General features: G+C 46.4%; 1 protein-coding gene across 7 annotated transcripts in view; it reads right to left on the bottom strand.

Annotated features, from left to right (window-relative positions):
* Positions 1-19,876, bottom strand: part of LOC128694147 (tyrosine-protein phosphatase non-receptor type 13) — a 419,661-nt gene that overhangs the window by 42,859 nt on the left and 356,926 nt on the right. The window lies entirely within an intron of this gene.

The following is a 19,876-nucleotide window of genomic DNA, read 5'->3' on the forward strand; positions in this document are numbered from 1 at the left end:
TAGTACAAATATTCAACTTTAGTACAAATATTCAACTTTAGTACAAATATTCAACTTTAGTACAAATATTCAACTTTAGTACAAATATTCAACTTTAGTACAAATATTCAACTTTAGTACAAATATTCAACTTTAGTACAAATATTCAACTTTAGTACAAATATTCAACTTTAGTACAAATATTCAACTTTAGTACAAATATTCGACTTTAGTACAAATATTCGACTTTAGTACAAATATTCAACTTTAGTACAAATATTCAACTTTAGTACAAATATTCGACTTTAGTACAAATATTCAACTTTAGTACAAATATTCAACTTTAGTACAAATATTCAACTTTAGTACAAATATTCAACTTTAGTACAAATATTCAACTTTAGTACAAATATTCAACTTTAGTACAAATATTCAACTTTGTACAAATATTCAACTTTAGTACAAATATTCAACTTTGTACAAATATTAACGTTTAGTACAAATATTCGACTTTAGTACAAATATTCAACTTTAGTATAAATCAACTTTGTACAAATATTCGACTTTAGTACAAATATTCAACTTTAGATAAATTATTCAACTTTAGTACAAATATTCGACTTTAGTACAAATATTCGACTTTAGTACAAATATTCAACTTTAGTACAAATATTCAACTTTGTACAAATATTCAACTTTACAAATATTCAACTTTAGTACAAATATTCAACTTTAGTACAAATATTCGACTTTGTACAAATATTCAACTTTAGTACAAATATTCAACTTTAGTACAAATATTCAACTTTGTACAAATATTCAACTTTAGTACAAATATTCAACTTTAGTACAAATATTCAAGCTTTAGTACAAATATTCAACTTTAGTACAAATATTCAACTTTAGTACAAATATTCAACTTTAGTACAAAGTATTCAACTTTGTACAAATATTCAACTTTAGTTACAAATATTCAACTTTAGTACAAATATTCAACTTTAGTACAAATATTCAACTTTAGTACAAATATTCAACTTTAGTACAAATATTCAACTTTAGTACAAATATTCTTTGTACAAATATTCAACTTTGTACAAATATTCAACTTTAGTACAAATATTCGACTTTAGTACAAATATTCGACTTTAGTACAAATATTCGACTTTAGTACAAATATTCAACTTTAGTACAAATATTCAACTTTAGTACAAATATTCAACTTTGTACAAATATTCAACTTTGCTACAAATATTCGACTTTAGTACAAATATTCAACTTTAGTACAAATATTCAACTTTAGTACAAATATTCGACTTTTAGTTACAAATATTCAACTTTGTACAAATATTCAACTTTAGTACAAATATTCAACTTTAGTACAAATATTCGACTTTAGTACAAATATTCAACTTTAGTACAAATATTCAACTTTAGTACAAATATTCAACTTTAGTACAAATATTCGACTTTAGTACAAATATTCGACTTTAGTACAAATATTCAACTTTAGTACAAATATTCAACTTTAGTACAAATATTCAACTTTAGTACAAATATTCGACTTTAGTACAAATATTCGACTTTAGTACAAATATTCGACTTTAGTACAAATATTCGACTTTAGTACAAATATTCGACTTTAGTACAAATATTCAACTTTAGTACAAATATTCAACTTTAGTACAAATATTCGACTTTAGTACAAATATTCGACTTTAGTACAAATATTCGACTTTAGTACAAATATTCGACTTTAGTACAAATATTCGACTTTAGTACAAATATTCGACTTTAGTACAAATATTCGACTTTAGTACAAATATTCGACTTTAGTACAAATATTCAACTTTAGTACAAATATTCGACTTTAGTACAAATATTCGACTTTAGTACAAATATTCGACTTTAGTACAAATATTCGACTTTAGTACAAATATTCGACTTTAGTACAAATATTCAACTTTACGTTTTTAACCAAGTCAAGTTTGATAAGATTTCTCTATAAAACTGACATATTTGCATCCGTACAGCCCAAATTCAATACCAAAGAAATCAAGGTACACCAGCGTCCAGTGTTTGTGGTAATAAAACACATCAACACGAAGTTTGAAGCCTATCGGAAGAGTTGTTCTCCTGTAACCGAGTCGTATACGAGTCTATTTTTTTTATAATTTAACTTTTAAAATTCGCAAATAAATAGTTTAAACTTACAGGCTGTCATCCTTCAGTCTAAACTTACAGGCTGTCATCCTTCAGTCTAAACTTACAGGCTGTCATCCTTCAGTCTAAACTTACAGGCTGTCATCCTTCAGTCTAAACTTACAGGCTGTCATCCTTCAGTCTAAACTTACAGGCTGTCGTCCTTCAGTCTAAACTTACAGGCTGTCATCCTTCAGTCTAAACTTACAGGCTGTCATCCTTCAGTCTAAACTTACAGGCTGTCATCCTTCAGTCTAAACTTACAGGCTGTCATCCTTCAGTCTAAACTTACAGGCTGTCATCCTTCAGTCTAAACTTACAGGCTGTCATCCTTCAGTCTAAACTTACTGGCTGTCGTCCTTCAGTCTAAACTTACAGTCATCCTTCAGTCTAAACTTACAGGCTGTCATCCTTCAGTCTAAACTTACAGGCTGTCATCCTTCAGTCTAAACTTACAGGCTGTCATCCTTCAGTCTAAACTTACAGGCTGTCATCCTTCAGTCTAAACTTACAGGCTGTCATCCTTCAGTCTAAACTTACAGGCTGTCATCCTTCAGTCTAAACTTACAGGCTGTCATCCTTCAGTCTAAACTTACAGGCTGTCATCCTTCAGTCTAAACTTACAGGCTGTCATCCTTCTTATGGAATGCATCAGAGTTAACATTTTAAGTCGATATTTTTGACATACCTCTGATGAGTTTGGAGTGTTTCTAGTCCCGGAGCCCGGCCATGGGCCAGGCTCATCGAGGCGTTCTTCAGTCAGTTACGCAGTGGTTGTAAATCATGATTACCAGTAAATATAATGATCAAACTGGGACACGTTCACCCAGTAAACAAAACCAGCCTCGCGTTCTGGTGAATAACTAGCCTAAAATTATTATAGATAGTGTAATAAGGCCGATAATTTGGAATATATAACCGCCTCTTTCTGGAGGAGATGAAGGTAGCCATGTACACTGCGATTTATTCTCGGATTTAATCCCAGATTTACTCCATTATGAATACTTATCACTTCCAACTCACATCTTTAAAAACCCGTTTTTATGGTAATGAATAAAAAAATCGGTCATTCACTATAGGAAAATCATTTGCAACCTAATAGGCTCATATCCGATTTAATTTTAACGGTACATTGCAAATAATTTTAAGGTAATTATTTAACACGGATTTAGAGAGGTTTATCAAGCCAAGACTTGATAAAACTATACAGAGCTGGTAGAGGGTAAAACATGCTGAAACTGCACTGAGCGAAACATGACAAAGCTCTACAGAGCAAAACATGATTTGATACAGCTCTACACAAGTGAAACATTATACAGCTCTACACGAAGTGATACATGACTTGATACAGCTCTAAACGAGTGAAACATGACTTGATACAGCTCTAAACGAGTGAAACATGACTTGATACAGCTCTAAACGAGTGAAACATGACTTGATACAGCTCTAAACGAGTGAAACATGACTTGATACAGCTCTAAACGAGTGAAACATGACTTGATACAGCTCTAAACGAGTGAAACATGACTTGATACAGCTCTAAACGAGTGAAACATGACTTGATACAGCTCTAAACGAGTGAAACATGACTTGATACAGCTCTAAACGAGTGAAACATGACTTGATACAGCTCTAAACGAGTGAAACATGACTTGATACAGCTCTAAACGAGTGAAACATGACTTGATACAGCTCTAAACGAGTGAAACATGACTTGATACAGCTCTAAACGAGTGAAACATGACTTGATACAGCTCTAAACGAGTGAAACATGACTTGATACAGCTCTAAACGAGTGAAACATGACTTGATACAGCTCTAAACGAGTGAAACATGACTTGATACAGCTCTAAACGAGTGAAACATGACTTGATACAGCTCTAAACGAGTGAAACATGACTTGATACAGCTCTAAACGAGTGACACATGACTTGATACAGCTCTAAACGAGTGAAACATGACTTGATACAGCTCTAAACGAGTGAAACATGACTTGATACAGCTCTAAACGAGTGAAACATGACTTGATACAGCTCTACACGGTGAATCTCGGAGATGTACACAGCAAATTTTTATACCTTAATAATAATAATATTACGAAAAATACGAAATGCGCTAAACCCGTGGGACATACAATGAAAACCAAAATTATAGGTTAGTGTCCCCCCTGAATTTTTGTTTATTTCCAGGAAGTGCTGCGGTACAGAGGAAACCAATGTCAATAAATGTGGGTTAAAAGGATACAGATACCTAGGACGAACAAGGGATTGATAGTTTATTGCTGCTGCCGGGACCCACCCAGCCCACCCTCCCGTGACCCACCTAGCCAATCCTCCCTTGCGTGACCCACCCAGCCCACTCTCCATTGCGTGACCCACCCAACCCACTCTCCATTGCGTGACCCACCCAACCAACCCTCCCTTGCGTGACCCACCCCTGTCAGCCAACCTTCCCTCGTGTAGCCCATATTTACCCACCCTCCTATTATCTGCCTGCCCACCCTCCTTTCCTAAGCAACCTACGCCTGCCCACCCTCCTTCCCTGAGCAACCCACGCCTGCCCACCCTCCTTCCCTGAGCAACCCACGCCTGCCCACCCTCCTTCCCTGAGCAACCCACGCCTGCCCACTCTCCTTACCTGAACAACCCACGCCTGCCCACCCTCCTTCCTTGAGCAATCAACGCCTGCCCACCCTCCTTCCCTGAGCAACCTACGCCTGCCCACCCTCCTTCCCTGAGCAACCCACGCCTGCCCACCCTCCTTCCCTGAGAAACCCACGCCTGCCCACCCTCCTTCCCTGAGCAACCCACGTTTGCCCACCCTCCTTCCCTGAGCAACCCACGCCTGCCCACCCGCCTTCCCCGAACAACCCACGCCTGCCCACCCTCCTTTCCTAAGCAACCTACGCCTGCCCACCCTCCTTCCCTGAGCAACCCACTCCTGCCCACCCTCCTTCCCTGAGCAACCCACGCCTGCCCACCCTCCTTCCCTGAGCAACCTACGCCTGCCCACCCTCCTTCCCTGAACAACCCACGCCTGCCCACCCTCCTTCCCTGAGCAATCTACGCCTGCCGACCCTTCTTCCCTGAGCAACCTACGCCTGCCCACCCTCCTTCCCTGAGCAACCTACGCCTGCCCACCCTCCTTCCCTGAACAACCCACTCCTGCCCACCCTCCTTCCCTGAGCAATCTACGCCTGCCCACCCTCCTTCCCTAAGCAACCCACGCCTGCCCACCCTCGTTCCCTGAGCAACCGACGCCTGCCCACCCTCCTTCCCTGAGCAACCCACGCCTGCCCACCCTCCTTCCATGAACAACCGACGCCTGCCCACCCTCCTTCCCTGAGCAACCCACGCCTGCCCACCCTCCTTCCATGAACAACCCACCCCTGCCCACCCTCCTTCAGTGAGCAACCCACGCCTGCCCACCCTCCTTCCCTGAACAACCCACGCATGCCCACCCTCCTTCCCTGAGCAACCCACGCCTGCCCACCCTCCTTCCCTGAGCAACCCACGCCTGCCCACCCTCCTTCCCTGAGAAACCCACGCCTGCCCACCCTCCTTCACTGAACAACCCACGCCTACCCACCCTCCTTCCCTGAGCAACTCACGCCTGCCCACCCTTCTTCCCTGAGCAACCCACGCCTGCCCACCCTAATTCCCTGAGCAACCCACGCCTGCCCACCCTTCTTCCCTGAGCAACCCACGCCTGCCCACCCTCCTTCCCTGAGCAACCCACGCCTGCCCACCCTCCTTCACTGAACAACCCACGCCTACCCACCCTCCTTCCCTGAGCAACTCACGCCTGCCCACCCTCCTTCCCTGAGCAACCCACGCCTGCCCACCCTTATTCCCAGAACAACCCACGCCTGCCCACCCTCCTTCCCTGAGCAACCCACGCCTGCCCACCCTCCTTCCCTGAGCAACCCACGCCTGCCCACCCTTCTTCCCTGAGCAACCCACGCCTGCCCACCCTCCTTCCCTGAGCAACCCACGCATGCCCACCCTCCTTCCCTGAGCAACCCACGCCTGCCCACCCTCCTTCACTGAACAACCCACGCCTGCCCACCCTCCTTCCCTGAGCAACTCACGCCTGCCCACCCTACTTCCCTGAGCAACCCACGCCTGCCCACCCTACTTCCCTGAACAACCCACGCCTGCCCACCCTCCTTCACTGAGCAACCCACGCCTGCCCACCCTCCTTCCCGGAGCAACCCACGCCTGCCCACCCTCCTTCCCTAAGCAACCCACGCCTGCCCACCCTCCTTCCCTGAGCAACCGACGCCTGCCCACCCTCGTTCCCTGAGCAACCGACGCCTGCCCACCCTCCTTCCCTGAGCAACCCACGCCTGCCCACCCTCCTTCCCTGAACAACCCACGCCTGCCCACCCTCCTTCCCTGAGCAACCCACGCCTGCCCACCCTCCTTCCCTGAACAACCCACGCCTGCCCACACTCCTTCAGTGAGCAACCCACGCCTGCCCACCCTCCTTCCCTGAACAACCCACGCATGCCCACCCTCCTTCCCTGAGCATCCCACGCCTGCCCACCCTCCTTCACTGAGCAACCCACGCATGCCCACCCTCCTTCCCTGAGCAACCCACGCCTGCCCACCCTCCTTCCCTGAGCAACCCACGCATGCCCACACACATTCCCCTACAAATCCTACGACTTTGTATTTGATACATAAAAAAATCAATAGTGTATTGAGTAAGAATGAATATTTACGAGCTGTGAAACAGACAGCAGTGGACAGCAGCAGACAGTAATAGACAGCAGTGGACAGCAGCAGACAGTAACAGACAGCAGTGGACAGCAGCAGACAGTAACAGACAGCAGTGGACAGCAGCAGACAGTAACAGACAGCAGTGGACATCAGCAGACAGTAACAGACAGCAGTGGACAGCAGCAGACAGTAACAGACAGCAGGGGACAGCAGCAGACAGTAACAGACAGCAGTGGACAGCAGCAGACAGTAACAGACAGTAGTGGACAGCAGCAGACAGCAGTGGACAGCGGCAGACAGTAACAGACAGCAGTGGACAGCAGCAGACAGTAACAGACAGCAGTGGGCAGCAGCAGACAGTAACAGACATCAGTGGGCAGCAGCAGACAGTAACAGACAGCAGTGGGCAGCAGCAGACATTAACAGACAGCAGTAAACAGCAGCACACAGTAACAGGCAGCAGTGAGCAGCAGCAGACAGTAATAGCATCAGACAGTAACAGACAGCAGTGGACAGTAGCAGACAGTAACAGACAGCAGTGAACAGCAGCAGACAGTAACATACAGCAATGGACAGCAGCAGACAGACAGCAGCAGACAGTAACAGACAGCAGTGAACAGCAGCACACAGTAAGAGCAAGCAGTGAACAGCAGCAGACAATAACAGACAGCAGAGGACAGCAGCAGACAGTAACAGACAGCACTGGAAAGCAGCAGAAAGTAACAGACAGCAGTGGACAGCAGCAGACATCAGTGGACAGCAACAGACAGCAGTGAAAAGCAGCAGACAGTAACAGACAACAGTGGACAGCAGCAGACAGTAACAGACAGCAGTGGACAGCAGTAGACAGTAACATACAGCAGTATACAGCAGCAGACAGTAACAGCAGCACAGTAACAGACAGCAGTGGACAGCAGCAGACAGTAACAGACAGCAGTGGACAGCAGCAGACATTAACAGACAGCAGTGAACAGCAGCAGACAGTAACAGACAGCAGCAGACAGTAACAGACAGTAACAGGCAGCATTGGACAGCAGCAGACAGTAACAGCAGCAGACAGAAACAGACAGCAGTGGACAGCAGCAGCCAGTAACAGACAGCAGTGGACAGCAGCAGACAGTAAAAGACAGCAGTGGACAGCAGCAGACAGCAGTGAACAGCAGCAGACAGCAACAGACAGCAGCAGACAGTAACAGACAGCAGTGAACAACAGCAGACAGTAACAGACAGCAGTGGACAGCAGCAGACAGTAACAAACAGCAGTGGACAGCAGCAGACAGTAACAGAAAGCAGCAGACAGTAACAATCAGCAGTGAACAGCAGCAGACAGTAACAGACAGCAGTGGACAGCAGAAGAGAGTAACAGACAGCAGTGGACAGCAGAAGAGAGTAACAGACAGCAGTGGACAGCACACGGCAGTAACAGACAGCAGTGAACGGCAGCAGACAGTAACAAACAGCAATGGACAGCAGCAGCAGACAGTAACAGACAGCAATGGACAGCAGCAGCTAGTAACAGCAGCAGACAGTAACAGATAGCAGTGGACAGCAGCAGCTAGTAACAGCAGCAGACAGTAACAGACAGCAGTGGACAGCAGCAGACAGTAACAGACAGCAGTGGACAGCAGCAGACAGTAACAGACAGCAGTGGACAGTAACAGACACCAGCCGCCAGTAACAGACAGCAGTGGACAGCAGCAGCTAGTAACAGCAGCAGACAGTAACAGACAGCAGTGGACAGCAGCAGACAGTAACAGACAACAGTGGACAGCAGCAGACAGCAGTGGACAGTAACAGACAGCAGTGAACAGGAGCAGACAGTAACAGCAGTGGATATCAGCAGACAGTAACAGACAGCAGTGAACAGCAGCAGACAGTAACAAACAGCAGTGGACAGCAGCAGCAAGTAACAGACAGCAGTGAACAGCAAAAGACAGCAGTGGACAGCAGCACAGTAACAGCAGTGAACAGAAGCAGACAGTAACAGGCAGCAGTGGACAGCAGCAGCTAGTAACAGCAGCAGACAGTAACAGACAGCAGTGGACAGCAGCAGCTAGTAACAGCAGCAGACAGTAACAGACAGCAGTGGACAGCAGCAGACAGTAACAGACAGCAGTGGACAGCAGCAGACAGTAACAGACACCAGCCGCCAGTAACAGACAGCAGTGGACAGCAGCAGCTAGTAACAGCAGCAGACAGTAACAGACAGCAGTGGACATCAGCAGACAGTAACAGACAGCAGTGGACAGCAGCAGACAGTAGTGAACAGGAGCAGACAGTAACAGCAGTGGATATCAGCAGACAGTAACAGACAGCAGTGAACAGCAGCAGACAGTAACAGCAGCAGACAGTAACAAACAGCAGTGGACAGCAGCAGCCAGTAACAGACAGCAGTGAACAGCAACAGACAGCAGTGGGCAGCAGCACAGTAACAGCAGTGAACAGAAGCAGACAGTAACAGGCAGCAGTGGACAGCAGCAGACAGTAACAGGCAGCAGTGGACAGCAGCAGACAGTAACAGACAGCAGTGAACAGCAACAGACAGCAGTGAACAGCAGCAGACAGTAACAGCAGTGAACAGCAGCAGACAGAAACAGACAGCAGTGGACAGCAGCAGACAGTAACAGACAGCAGTGAACAGCAGCAGACAGTAACAGACAGTAACAGACAGCAGCAGACAGTAACAGACAGCAGTGGACAGTAGCAGACAGTAAAAGACAGCAGTGAGCAGCAGCAGACAGTAACAGACAGCAGTGGACAGCAACAGACAGCAGTGGACAGCAACAGCAGACAGTAACAGACAGCAGACAGTAACAGACAGCAGTGGACAGCAGCAGACAGTAACAGACAGCAGTGGACAGCAGTGAACGGCAGCAGGCAGTAACAGACAGCAGTGAACGGCAGCAGACAGTAACAAACAGCATTGGACAGCAGCAGCAGACAGTAACAGACAGCAGTGGACAGCAGCAGACAGTAACAGACAGCAGTGGACAGGAGCAGACAGTAACAGACAGCAGTGCACAGCAACAGACAGCAGTGGACAACAGCAGACAGTAAAAGACAGCAGTGAGCAACAGCAGACAGTAACAGACAGCAGTGGACAGCAGCAGACAGTAACAGACAGCAGAGGACAGCAGCAGACAGTAACAGACAGGAGACAATAACAAACAGCAATGGACAGCAGTAGCAGACAGTAACAGACAGCAGCAGCCAGCAGCAGCTAGTAACAGACAGCAGCAGGCAGTAACAGACAGCAGTGGACAGCAGCAGGAAGTGACAGCAGTGGACAGCAGCAAGCAGTAACAGACAGCAGCGGACAGTAGCAGACAGCAGTGGACAGTAACAGACAGCAGCAGCCAGCAGCAGCTAGTAACAGACAGCAGCAGACAGTAACAGACAGCAGCAGACAGTAAAAGACAGCAGCAGACAGTAACAGACAGCAGTGAACATCAGCAGACAGTAACAGACAGCAGTGGACAGCAGCAGCCAGTAACAGACAGCAGTGGACAGCAGCAGACAGTAACAGACAGCAGTGGACAGCAGCAGACAGTAACAGACAGCAGTGAACAGCAGCAGCCAATAACAGACAGCAGTGGACAGCAGCAGCCAGTAACAGACAGCAGTGGACAGCAGCAGCAGCCAGTAACAGACAGCAGCAGACAGTAACAGACAGCAGTGGATAGCAGCAGACAGTAACATAGCAGTGGACAGCAGCAGCCAGTAACAGACAGCAGCAGACAGTAACAAACAGCAGCAGACAGTAACAGCAGCAGACAGTAACAGACAGCAGTGGACAGCAGCAGACAGTAACAGACAGCAGCAGGCAGTGGACAGCAGCAGACAGTAACAGACAGCAGTGGGCAGCAGCAGACAGTAACAGACAGTAGTGGACAGCAGCAGACAGACAGTAACAGACAGAAGTGAACAGCAGCAGACAGTAACAGCAGTGGATATCAGCAGACAGTAACAGACAGCAGTGGACAAGATCAGACAGTAACAGACAGCAGTGGACAGCAGCAGACAGTAACAGACAGCAGTGGACAGCAGCAGACAGTAACAGACAGCAGTGAACAGCAGCAGACAGTAACAGCAGCAGACAGTAACAAACAGCAGTGGACAGCAGCAGCCAGTAAGAGACAGCAGTGAACAGCAGCAGACAGTAACAGACAGCAGTGAACAGCAGCAGACAGTAACAGCAGTGAACAGCTGCAGACAGAAACAGACAGCAGCAGACAGTAACAGACAGCAGTGAACAGCAGCAGACAGTAACAGACAGCAGTGGACAGCAGCAGACACTAACAGACAGCAGTGGACAGCAGCAGACAGTAAAACACAGCAGTGAGCAGCAGCAGACAGTAACAGACAGCAGTGGACAGCAACATACAGCAGTGGACAGTAACAGACAGCAGTGAACGGCAGCAGACAGTAACAAACAGCAATGGACAGCAGTAGCAGACAGTAACAGACAGCAGTGGACAGCAGCAGACAGTAACAGACAGCAGTGGACAGGAGCAGACAGCTGCAGGCAGTAAGACAGCAGTGGACAGCAGCAGACAGTAACAGACAGCAGTGGACAGCAGCAGACAGTAACAGACAGCAGCAGGCAGTGACAGCAGTGGACAGCAGCAAGCAGTAACAGACAGCAGTGGACAGTAGCAGACAGCAGCATACAGTAACAGACAGCAGTGAACAGCAGCAGACAGCAGTGGACAGCAGCAGATAGTAACAGACAGCAGCAGACAGTAACAGACAGCAGCAGACAGTAACAGACAGCAGCAGACAGTAACAGACAGCAGTGAACAGCAGCAGACAGTAACAGACAGCAGTGGACAGCAGCAGACAGTAACAGACAGCAGTGAACAGCAACAGACAATAACAGCAGTGGATATCAGCAGACAGTAACAGACACCAGTGAACAGCAGCAGACAGTAAGAGCAGTGGACAGCAGCAGACAGTGACAGCAGTGGACAGCAGCAGACAGTAACAGACAGCAGTGAACAGCAGCAGACAGTAACAGCAGTGGATAGCAGACAGTAACAGACAGCAGTGATCAGCAGCAGACAGTAACAGACAGCAGCAGACAGTAACTGCAGCAGACAGTAACAAACAGCAGTGGACAGCAGCAGCCAGTAACAGCAGTGAACAGCAGCAGACAGCAGTGGAGAGCAGCAGACAGTAACAGGCAGCAGTGAACAGCAGCAGACAGTAACAGGCAGCAGTGGACAGCAGCAGACAGTAACAGGCAGCAGTGGACAGCAGCAGACAGTAATAGCAGCAAACAGACAGCAGTGGACAGCAGCAGAAAGTAACAGACAGCAGCAGAAAGTAACAGACAGTAACAGACAGCAGCAGACAGTAACTGCAGTGGATATCAGCAGACAGCAGTGAACAGCAGCAGTAACAGCATTGGACAGCAGCAGACAGTAACAGACAGCAGTGGACAGCAGCAGACAGTAACAGACAGCAGTGGACAGCAGCAAAAAGTAACACACAGCAGTGGACAACAGCAGACAGTAACAGACAGCAGGGGACAGCAGGGGACAGCAGCAGACAGTAACAGCATTGGACAGCAACAGACAGCATTGGACAGCAGCAGACAGTAACAGACAGCAGTGGACAGCAGCAGACAGTAACAGACAGCAGTGGGCAGCAGAAGACAGTAACAGACAGCAGTGGACAGCAGCAGACAGCAGTGAACAGCAGCAGACAGTAACAGACAGCAGACAGTAACAGCAGCACACAGTGGACAGCAGCAGACAGTAACAGAGCAGTGGACAGCAGCAGACAGTAACAGACAGCAGTGGACAGCAGCAGACAGTAACAGACAGCAGTGAACAGAAGCAGACAGTAACAGACAGTAACAGGCAGCAGTGGACAGCAGCAGACAATAACAGACAGCAGCAGCCAGTAACAGACAGCAGTTAGCAGCAGACAGTAACAGACAGCAGCAGACAGTAACCGACAGCAACAGCCAGTAACAGACAGAAGTGGACAGCAGCAGACAGTAACAGAGCAGAAGACAGCAGCAGACAGTAACAGACAGCAGTGGACAGCAGCAGACAGTAACAGACAGCAGTGGACAGCAGGAGACAGCAGTGAACAACAGCAGACAGTAACAGACAGCAGCAGACAGTAACAGACAGCAGCAGACAGTAACAGACAGCAGCAGACAGTAACAGAGCAGTGAACAGCAGCAGACAGTAACAGACAGCAGACAGTAACAGACAGCACAGGGAAGTAACAGACAGCAGTGAACAGCAGCAGACAGTAACAGACAGCAGTGGACAGCAGCAGACAGTAACAGCAGTGGACATCAGCAGACAGTAACAGGCAGCAGTGGACAACAGCAGACAATAACAACAGCAGACAGTAACAGACAGCAGTGGACAGCAGCAGCCAGCAACAGACAGCAGTGAACAGCAGCAGACAGTAACAGACAGTAGTGGACAGCAGCAGACAACAGACAGCAACAGCCAGTAACAGCAGTGGACAGCAGCAGCTAGTAACAGACAGCAGTGAACAGCAGCAGACAGTAACAGACAACAGTGGACAGCAGCAGGCAGTAACAGACAGCAGTGGACAGCAGCAGACAGTAACAGAGCAGTGGACAGCAGCAGCCAGTAACAGACAGCAGTGGACAGCATCAGACAGCAGTGGACAGCAGCAGACAGTAACAGAGCAGTGGACAGCAGCAGCCAGTAACAGACAGCAGTGGACAGCAGCTGCCAGTAACAGACAGCAGTGGACAGCAGCAGCCAGTAACAGACAGCAGCTGCCAGTAACAGACAGCAGTGGACAGCAGCAGACAGTAGCAGACAGCAGTGGACAGCAGCAGACAGTAACAGACAGCAGTGGACAGCAACAGACAGTAACAGAGCAGTGGACAGCAGCAGCCAGTAACAGACAGCAGTGAACAGCAGCAGCCAGTAACAGACAGCAGTGGACAGTAAAAGACAGCAGTGGACAGTAAAAGACAGCAGTGGACAACAGCAGACAGTAACAGATAGCAGTGGACAGCAGCAGACAGTAAAAGACAGCAGTGGACAACAGCAGACAGTAACAGACAGCAGTGGACAGCAGCAGACAGTAAGAGACAGCAGTGGATAGCAGCAGATAGTAAAAGATAGCAGTGGACAACAGCAGACAGTAACAGACAGCAGCAGACAATTATATTACTCACTCTCGTCACAATGTCTGGGGATGGTACCACTGCTATCTTGTGTTCTCTTTCTCGTCACTGTGTGAGCTAGCTTTCTTTATCAACACTGTGTGAGCTATCTTCCTTTATCAACACTGTGAGCTAGCTTTCTTTATCAACACTGTATGAGCTAGCTTTCTTTATCAACACTGTGAGCTAGCTTTATCAACACTGTGTGAGCTAGCTTTCTTTCTCAACACTGTGAGAGCTAGGTTTCTTTCTCAACACTGTGTGAGCTAGCTTTCTTTCTCAACACTGTGTGAGCTAGCTTTCTTTATCAACACTGTGAGCTAGCTTTCTTTATCAACACTGTGTGAGCTAGCTTTCTTTATCAACACTGTGTGAGCTAGCTTTCTTTATCAACACTGTGTGAGCTAGCTTTCTTTATCAACACTGTGTGAGCTAGCTTTCTTTATCAACACTGTGAGCTAGCTTTCTTTCTCACTGTGTGAGCTAGCTTTCTTTCTCAACACTGTACACAAACATGACAGTGCAGAACTATAATACAAGGTGCCACCACTGAAGAAGGTGCCACCACTGAACAAGGTGCCACCAAGTGAACAAGGTGCCACCAAGTGAACAAGGTGCCACCAAGTGAACAAGGTGCCACCACTGAACAAGGTGCCACCACTGAACAAGGTGCCACCACTGAACAAGGTGCCACCACTGAACAAGGTGCCACCAAGTGAACAAGGTGCCACCACTGAACAAGGTGCCAAGTGAACAAGGTGCCACCACTGAACAAGGTGCCACCAAGTGAACAAGGTGCCACCACTGAACAAGGTGCCACCACTGAACAAGGTGCCACCAAGTGAACAAGGTGCCACCACTGAACAAGGTGCCACCAAGTGAACAAGGTGCCACCACTGAACAAGGTGCCACCAAGTGAACAAGGTGCCACCACTGAACAAGGTGCCACCAAGTGAACAAGGTGCCACCACTGAACAAGGTGCCACCACTGAACAAGGTGCCACCACTGAACAAGGTGCCACCAAGTGAACAAGGTGCCACCACTGAACAAGGTGCCACCAAGTGAACAAGGTGCCACCACTGAACAAGGTGCCACCAAGTGAACAAGGAGCCACCACTGAACAAGGTGCCACTAAGTGAACAAGGAGCCACCACTGAACAAGGTGCCACCGCCCACCTCCGCCATGGCCAGTGGTCGCCTTGGTTACATGTCAACAAATATCAGCTGTTATCCCAAACACACTGTTGCCATACACTGATCCTGGCAATAGAGATCAGCTGATAACATAATTTATCCAACCATCCCAAAAACAGTCTTGCTATAATTTGATTCGTATCTCTGGTTATCAGATATAAATCTACGATGGTAGGTGCGGAAGGTAGTACAGGGGACGTACAAGGAAGGGTAGGAAGCAGGCTGTGAAGGGGGTTTTGAGAAGTATGGGCTTGAACACCCAGCAGAGGCGAATACTATTATTACTATTATTATTATTATTATTGGTAACAGGGATGATGCCAGAAGGACGGCTCTGATTATTTGGTCTACGAGCCCTTCATCAGCATTAAGGTATATCCTTCGAAATGTACAAGTTCAAAGTATTTGTACATGGAGAAACTAGATAGCCAGAACTGAGGTGTTACAGTGGTAGGTACAGTGTACTGTGTACGTCAGTTGTTACAGTGGTAGGTACAGTGTACTATGTATATCAATGATATGGTGGTAAGTGCAATGTGCTGTCTATGTCAGTTAATGTTACAGTGGTAAATAGTAAGTACAGTGTACTTTGTACATCACTTAATGTTACAGTGGTAAGTACTGTGTATGTCAATGTTACACTGGTAAGTAAAGTGTACTGTGTATATCATATTAGGATGTTACAGTGGGAGATACTGTGTACATCATGTAAGGATGTTACAGTGGGAGGTACTGTGTACATCATGTGAGGATGTTACAGTGGAAGGTACTGTGTACATCATGTGAGGATGTTACAGTGGAAGGTACTGTGTACATCATGTGAGGATGTTACAGTGGAAGGTACTGTGTACATCATGTGAGGATGTTACAGTGGGAGGTACTGTGTACATCATGTGAGGATGTTACAGTGGGAGGTACTGTGTACATCATGTGAGGATGTTACAGTGGAAGGTACTGTGTACATCATGTGAGGATGTTACAGTGGGAGGTACTGTGTACATCATGTGAGGATGTTACAGTGGGAGGTACTGTGTACATCATGTGAGGATGTTACAGTGGGAGGTACTGTGTACATCATGTGAGGATGTTACAGTGGAAGGTACTGTGTACATCATGTGAGGATGTTACAGTGGGAGATACTGTGTACATCATGTAAGGATGTTACAGTGGGAGGTACTGTGTACATCATGTGAGGATGTTACCGTGGGAGGTACTGTGTACATCATGTGAGGATGTTACCGTGGGAGGTATTGTGTACATCATGTGAGGATGTTACAGTGGAAGGTACTGTGTACATCATGTGAGGATGTTACAGTGGGAGGTACTGTGTACATCATGTGAGGATGTTACAGTGGGAGGTACTGTGTACATCATGTGAGGATGTTACAGTGGAAGGTACTGTGTACATCATGTGAGGATGTTACAGTGGGAGGTACCGTGTACATCATGTGAGGATGTTACAGTGGGAGGTACCGTGTACATCATGTGAGGATGTTACAGTGGAAGGTACTGTGTACATCATGTGAGGATGTTACAGTGGGAGGTACTGTGTACATCATGTGAGGATGTTACAGTCGAAGGTACTGTGTACATCATGTGAGGATGTTACAGTGGGAGGTACTGTGTACATCATGTGAGGATGTTACAGTGGGAGGTACTGTGTACTTCATGTGAGGATGTTACAGTGGGAGGTACTGTGTACATCATGTGAGGATGTTACAGTGGGAGGTACTGTGTACATCATGTGAGGTGTTGCAGTGGGAGGTACTGTGTACATCATGTGAGGATGTTGCAGTGGGAGGTACTGTGTACATCATGTGAGGACGTTACAGTGGGAGGTACTGTGTACATCATGTGAGGATGTTACAGTGGGAGGTACTGTGTACATCATGTGAGGATGTTACAGTGAGAGGTATTGTGCACATCATGTGAGGATGTTACAGTGGAAGGTATTGTGTACATCATGTGAGGATGTTACAGTGGAAAGCACTGTGTACATCATGTGAGGATGTTACAGTGGGAGGTACTGTATACATCATGTGAGGATGTTACAGTGGGAGGTACTGTGTACATCATGTAAGGATGTTACAGTGGAAGGTATTGTGTACATCATGTGAGGATGTTACAGTGGAAGGTACTGTGTACGTCATATGAGGATGTTACAGTGGGAAGTACTGTGTACATCATATGAGGATGTTAGTGGGAGGTATTGTGTACATCATGTGAGATGTTACAGTGGAAGGTACTGTGTACATCATATGAGGATGTTACAGTGGGAGGTACTGTGTACATCATATGAGGATGTTACAGTGGGAGGTACTGTATACATCATGTGAGGATGTTACAGTGGGAGGTACTGTGTACATCATGTGAGGATGTTACAGTGGGAGGTACTGTGTACATCATGTGCGGATGTTACAGTGGAAGGTACTGTATACATCATGTGAGGATGTTACAGTGGAAGGTACTGTGTACATCATGTGAGGATGTTACAGTGGAAGGTACTGTGTACATCATATGAGGATGTTACAGTGGGAGGTACTGTGTACATCATATGAGGATGTTACAGTGGGAGGTACTGTGTACATCATGTGAGGATGTTACAGTGGGAGGTACTGTGTACATCATGTGAGGATGTTACAGTGGAAGGTACTGTGTACATCATGTGAGGATGTTACAGTGGAAGGTACTGTGTACATCATGTGAGGATGTTACAGTGGAAGGTACTGTGTACATCATGTGAGGATGTTACAGTGGAAGGTACTGTGTACATCATGTGAGGATGTTACAGTGGAAGGTACTGTGTACATCATGTGAGGATGTTACAGTGGAAGGTACTGTGTACATCATGTGAGGATGTTACAGTGGAAGGTACTGTGTACATCATGTGAGGATGTTACAGTGGAAGGTACTGTATACATCATGTGAGGATGTTACAGTGGAAGGTACTGTGTACATCATGTGAGGATGTTACAGTGGAAGGTACTGTGTACATCATGTGAGGATGTTACAGTGGGAGGTACTGTGTACATCATGTGAGGATGTTACAGTGGAAGGTACTGTGTACATCATGTGAGGATGTTACAGTGGAAGGTACTGTGTACATCATGTGAGGATGTTACAGTGGAAGGTACTGTGTACATCATGTGAGGATGTTACAGTGGAAGGTACTGTGTACATCATGTGAGGATGTTACAGTGGAAGGTACTGTGTACATCATGTGAGGATGTTACAGTGGAAGGTACTGTATACATCATGTGAGGATGTTACAGTGGAAGGTACTGTGTACATCATGTGAGGATGTTACAGTGGGAGGTACTGTGTACATCATATGAGGATGTTACAGTGGGAGGTACTGTGTACATCATGTGAGGATGTTACAGTGGAAGGTACTGTGTACATCATGTGAGGATGTTACAGTGGAAGGTACTGTGTACATCATGTGAGGATGTTACAGTGGAAGGTACTGTGTACATCATGTGAGGATGTTACAGTGGGAGGTACTGTGTACATCATGTGAGGATGTTACAGTGGGAGGTACTGTGTACATCATGTGAGGATGTTACAGTGGGAGGTACTGTGTACATCATGTGAGGATGTTACAGTGGGAGGTACTGTGTACATCATATGAGGATGTTACAGTGGGAGGTACTGTGTACATCATGTGAGGATGTTACAGTGGGAGGTACTGTGTACATCATGTGAGGATATTACAGTCAGACTGGTCCTCACTGGCACCTGATGTTTGTACTCTACTGCAGACGCGGCTGGAAAACGAGTGATGGTAATTTTTTTTGTAATTATTGGCCCAACTTCAGTGTTAAAATAGCCAATATGTTGCATATTGCTTGCATTAATGTACCACCTGCAACTTGTACATTAACTCTGCAATTTCTCGGTAACGTGATTGATGTGGCGGAAATGGGAGAGTCAGAGACATCCCTGTTTGCAGATGATGTGAAACTAATGTGGAGAATCCAAACAGGTAAGGACCAGAAAATGCTACAAATTGACCTGAGTAACCTGCAGGTCAGGTATGACAAGTGGCTGTTAGAATAACTCTCAGCACAGGCACAGGTTATGAAAGTTCAGAACTGGCAGAGAAGACTGCAAACCAAGTACAGGAGAAAGAGAAAGAGAGAGAGAGAGAGAGACACACACACACATAGACAGACAGACAGAAGAGACAGACAGACAGAGAGAGACAGAGACAGAGAGAGTCAAGAGACAAACTATAAAGTCACTCAAGGAGAAGGACATTGGTGTGGGTCATCAAGAGCAAGAAATCACTGAGGCTCTATTGTCTGCCCTTGAAGGTGGATAAGGCACGTCTTCAAGGGCTACTCTCACAGACTTACTGCAAGAGTAACGTGTCAGTCTAACAATTACAAATAGAGAATGCACCCTCTACTACTTATGCTTAACAGCCTTCACAAGTTCAGCTCTTAAAAAAAAAAAAAAAAAAAAAAAAAAAAAAAAAAAAAAAAAAAAAAAAAGACCATCTCCCATCAAGGCAGGTGACCCCAAAAAAACAGTTTTTTCTTTTTTCATTTAGTAATTTATACAGGAGAAAGTTTCTAGCCCCTTTAACTTTTAACATAGATATAAAAA

The sequence above is a fragment of the Cherax quadricarinatus genome, chromosome 43 (genome assembly GCF_038502225.1).
Source record: "Cherax quadricarinatus isolate ZL_2023a chromosome 43, ASM3850222v1, whole genome shotgun sequence".
Lineage (NCBI taxonomy): Eukaryota > Metazoa > Arthropoda > Malacostraca > Decapoda > Parastacidae > Cherax > Cherax quadricarinatus.